We start from the raw sequence: 6,000 nt of genomic DNA on the forward strand, positions 1-6,000 counted from the left end.
ATTTTATTATTTTATTCTATCATAAAATCCTTTAAAATATACTTTCCAGTATATTAAGTTTATAACTAAAATGTAACTTAGTTTAAACAATGATTCTCTTTACCAAATTTGAATTATACATTTTATTTAATCATTGATTTTTAATTTATCCAATACTTTCCAGTAATTTAGTTTGTTAAAAAACCCCACAATATTTACTCATACTATAGGTTACACTAATCCTAAATAGTTAAATAAATCTCTTTTCTTCTATTTCATATACGCCTAAAATATACGTATTATTTTGAACTCTTAGATAATGAATAAATATATACATTTTTAAGTCAATCGAGTAAAACAATTTTAGTAGCTTATCTGATCTCAGGTAAACTAATATTCATTTATGTATGAATTGTATTAAATTTGTGGACTTTAATTATAATATTTATTCAAATAAAGGTATTTATTTATTTTATTCTATCATAAAATCCTTTAAAATTTACTTTCCGGTATATTAAATTTGTAACTAAAATGTAACTTAGTTTAAACAATGATTCTCCTTACCGAATTTGAATTATACATTTTACTTAAATATTGATTTTTAATTTATCCAATACTTTCCAGCAATTTAGTTTGTTAAGAAACCCCACAATATTTACTCAATTTATATAGAGTAAACTATTCCTAAATAGTTAAATAAATCTCGTTTCTTCTATTTCATATACGCCTAAAATATACGTATTATTTTAAACTCTTAGATAATTAATATATATATACATTTTTAAGTCAATTGAGTAAAACAATGTTAGTAGCTTATCTGATCTCGGGTAAACTAATATTCATTTAAGTATGAATTTTATTAAAACTGTGGAATTTAAGTATAATATTTATTTAAATAAAGGTATTTTATTATTTTAGTCTATCATAAAATTCTTTAAAATATACTTTCCGGTATATTAAGTTTATAACTAAAATGTAACTTAGTTTAAACAATGATTCTCCTAACCAAATTTGAATTATACTTTTTATTAATAATTGATTTTTAATTTATCCAAAACTTTCCAGTAATTTAGTTTGTTAAAAAACACCACAATATTTACTCAATTTATAAAGGTTAAACTAATCCTAAATAGTAAAATAAATCTCGTTTCTTCTATTTCATATACGCCTAAAATATACGTATTATTTTAAACTCTTAGATAATAAATATATATATACATTTTTAAGTAAATTAAATAAAGCAATTATAGTATTGTATCTAATCTCAGGTAAACTAATATTCATTTAAGTATGAATTTGATTAAAACTGTGGAATTTAATTATAATATTTATTCAAATAAAGGTATTTTTTTATTTTATTCTATCATATAATCCTTTAAAATTTTTTTCCGATATATTAAGTTTGTAACTAAAATGTAACTTAGTTAAAACAATGATTCTCCTTACCAAATTTGAATTATACATTTTATTTAAACATTGATTTTTAATTTATCCAATACTTTCCAGTAATTTAGTTTGTTAAAAAACCCCACAAAATTTACTCAATTTATATAGGGTAAACTAATCCTAAATAGTTAAATAAATCTCGTTTCTTCTATTTCATATACGCCTAAAATATACGTATAATTTTAAACTCTTAGATAATAAATATATATATACATTTTTAAGTAAATTAAATAAAACAATTTTAGTATTGTATCTAATCTCAGGTAAACTAATATTCATTTAAGTATGAATTTTATTAAAACTGTGGGATTCAATTATAATATTTATTCAAATAGAGGTATTTTATTATTTTATTCTATCATAAAATCCTTTAAAATATACTTTCCAGTATATTAAGTTTATAACTAAAATGTAACTTAGTTTAAACAATGATTCTCTTTACCAAATTTGAATTATACATTTTATTTAATCATTGATTTTTAATTTATCCAATACTTTCCAGTAATTTAGTTTGTTAAAAAACCCCACAATATTTACTCATACTATAGGTTACACTAATCCTAAATAGTTAAATAAATCTCTTTTCTTCTATTTCATATACGCCTAAAATATACGTATTATTTTGAACTCTTAGATAATGAATAAATATATACATTTTTAAGTCAATCGAGTAAAACAATTTTAGTAGCTTATCTGATCTCAGGTAAACTAATATTCATTTATGTATGAATTGTATTAAATTTGTGGACTTTAATTATAATATTTATTCAAATAAAGGTATTTATTTATTTTATTCTATCATAAAATCCTTTAAAATTTACTTTCCGGTATATTAAATTTGTAACTAAAATGTAACTTAGTTTAAACAATGATTCTCCTTACCGAATTTGAATTATACATTTTACTTAAATATTGATTTTTAATTTATCCAATACTTTCCAGCAATTTAGTTTGTTAAGAAACCCCACAATATTTACTCAATTTATATAGAGTAAACTATTCCTAAATAGTTAAATAAATCTCGTTTCTTCTATTTCATATACGCCTAAAATATACGTATTATTTTAAACTCTTAGATAATTAATATATATATACATTTTTAAGTAAATTGAGTAAAACAATTTTAGTAGCTAATCTGATCTCAGGTAAACTAATATTCATTTAAGTATGAATTTTATTAAATTTGTGGACTTTAATTATAATATTTATTCAAATAAAGGTATTTTTTTATTTTATTCTATCATAAAATCCTTTAAAATTTATTTTCCGATATATTAAGTTTGTAACTAAAATGTAACTTAGTTTAAACAATGATTCTCCTTACCGAATTTGAATTATACATTTTACTTAAATATTGATTTTTAATTTATCCAATACTTTCCAGCAATTTAGTTTGTTAAGAAACCCCACAATATTTACTCAATTTATATAGGGTAAACTAATCCTAAATAGTTAAATAAATCTCGTTTCTTCTATTTCATATACGCCTAAAATATACGTATAATTTTAAACTCTTAGATAATAAATATATATATACATTTTTAAGTAAATTAAATAAAACAATTTTAGTATTGTATCTAATCTCAGGTAAACTAATATTCATTTAAGTATGAATTTTATTAAAACTGTGGAATTTAATTATATTAATATTTATTCAAATAAAGGTATTATTTTATTTTAATCTATCAAAAAATCCTTTAAAATATACTTTCCGGTATATTAAGTTTGTAACTAAAATGTAACTTAGTTTAAACAATGATTCTCCTTACCGAATTTGAATTATAAATTTTACTTAAATATTGATTTTTAATTTATCCAATACTTTCCAGTAATTTAGTTTGTTAAGAGACCCCACGATATTTACTCAATTTATATAGGCTAAACTAATCCTAAATAGTTAAATAAATCTCGTTTCTTCTATTTCATATACGCCTAAAATATACGTATTATTTTAAACTCTTAGATAATAAATAAATATATACATTTTTAAGTCAATTGATTAAAACAATTTTAGTAGCTTATCTGATCTCGGGTAAACTAATATTCATTTAAGTATGAATTTTATTAAAACTGTGGAATTTAATTATAATATTTATTTAATTAAAGGTATTTATTTATTTTATTCTATCAAAAAATCCTTTAAAATATACTTTCCGGTATATTAAGTTTGTAACTAAAATGTAACTTAGTTTAAAGAATGATTCTCCTTACCGAATTTGAATTATACATTTTGCTTAAATATTGATTTTTAATTTATCCAATACTTTTCAGTAATTTAGTTTGTTAAGAAACCCCACAATATTTACTCAATTTATAAAGGTTAAACTAATCCTAAATAGTAAAATAAATCTCGTTTCTTCTATTTCATATACGCCTAAAATATACGTATTATTTTAAACTCTTAGATAATAAATATATATATACATTTATAAGTAAATTAAATAAAGCAATTTTAGTATTGTATCTAATCTCAGGTAAACTAATATTCATTTAAGTATGAATTTTATTAAAACTGTGGAATTTAATTATATTAATATTTATTCAAATAAAGGTATTATTTTATTTTAATCTATCATAAAATCCTTTAAAATATACTTTCCGGTATATTAAGTTTGTAACTAAAATGTAACTTAGTTTAAACAATGATTCTCCTTACCGAATTTGAATTATACATTTTACTTAAATATCGATTTTTAATTTATCCAATACTTTCCAGTAATTTAGTTTGTTAAGAAACCCCACGATATTTACTCAATTTATATAGGCTAAACTAATCCTAAATAGTAAAATAAATCTCGTTTCTTCTATTTCATATACGCCTAAAATATACGTATTATTTTAAACTCTTAGATAATAAATAAATATATACATTTTTAAGTCAATTGAGTAAAACAATTTTAGTAGCTTATCTGATCTCGGGTAAACTAATATTCATTTAAGTATGAATTTTATTAAAACTGTGGGATTCAATTATAATATTTATTCAAATAAAGGTATTTTATTATTTTATTCTATCATAAAATCCTTTAAAATATACTTTCCGTTATATTAAGTTTATAACTAAAATGTAACTTAGTTTAAACAATGATTCTCTTTACCAAATTTGAATTATACATTTTATTTAAACATTGATTTTTAATTATCCAATACTATCCAGTAATTTAGTTTGTTAAAAAACCCCACAATATTTACTCATACTATAGGTTAAACTAATCCTAAATAGTTAAATAAATCTCGTTTCTTCTATTTCATATACGCCTAAAATATACGTATTATTTTGAACTCTTAGATAATGAATATATATATACATTTTTAAGTAAATTGAGTAAAACAATTTTAGTAGCTAATCTGATCTCAGGTAAACTAATATTCATTTAAGTATGAATTTGATTAAAACTGTGGAATTTAATTATAATATTTATTCAAATAAAGGTATTTTTTTAATTTATTCTATCATATAATCCTTTAAAATTTTTTTCCGATATATTAAGTTTGTAACTAAAATGTAACTTAGTTAAAACAATGATTCTCCTTACCAAATTTGAATTATACATTTTATTTAAACATTGATTTTTAATTTATCCAATACTTTCCAGTAATTTAGTTTGTTAAAAAACCCCACAAAATTTACTCAATTTATATAGGGTAAACTAATCCTAAATAGTTAAATAAATCTCGTTTCTTCTATTTCATATACGCCTAAAATATACGTATAATTTTAACCTCTTAGATAATAATTATATATACAAATTTTAAGTAAATTAAATAAAACAATATTTTAGTAGCTTATCTGATCTCGGGAAAACTAATATTCATTTAAGTATGAATTTTATTAAAACTGTGGAATTTAATTATAATATTTATTTAATTAAAGGTATTTATTTATTTTATTCTATCAAAAAATCCTTTAAAATATACTTTCCGGTATATTAAGTTTGTAACTAAAATGTAACTTAGTTTAAAGAATGATTCTCCTTACCGAATTTGAATTATACATTTTGCTAAAATATTGATTTTTAATTTATCCAATACTTTCCAGTTATTTAGTTTGTTAAGAAACCCCACAATATTTACTCAATTTATAAAGGTTAAACTAATCCTAAATAGTAAAATAAATCTCGTTTCTTCTATTTCATATACGCCTAAAATATACGTATTATTTTAAACTCTTAGATAATAAATAAATATATACATTTTTAAGTCAATTGAGTAAAACAATTTTAGTAGCTTATCTGATCTCGGGTAAACTAATATTCATTTAAGTATGAATTTTATTAAAACTGTGGAATTTAATTATAATATTTATTTAATTAAAGGTATTTATTTATTTTATTCTATCATAAAATCCTTTAAAATTTACTTTCCGGTATATTAAGTTTATAACTAAAATGTAACTTAGTTTAAACAATGATTCTCTTTACCAAATTTGAATTATACATTTTATTTAAACATTGATTTTTAATTTATCCAATACTTTCCAGTAATTTAGTTTGTTAAAAAACCCCACAAAATTTACTCAATTTATATAGGGTAAACTAATCCTAAATAGTTAAATAAATCTCGTTTCTTCTATTT

The sequence above is a fragment of the Metopolophium dirhodum genome, chromosome 6 (assembly GCF_019925205.1).
Source record: "Metopolophium dirhodum isolate CAU chromosome 6, ASM1992520v1, whole genome shotgun sequence".
Lineage (NCBI taxonomy): Eukaryota > Metazoa > Arthropoda > Insecta > Hemiptera > Aphididae > Metopolophium > Metopolophium dirhodum.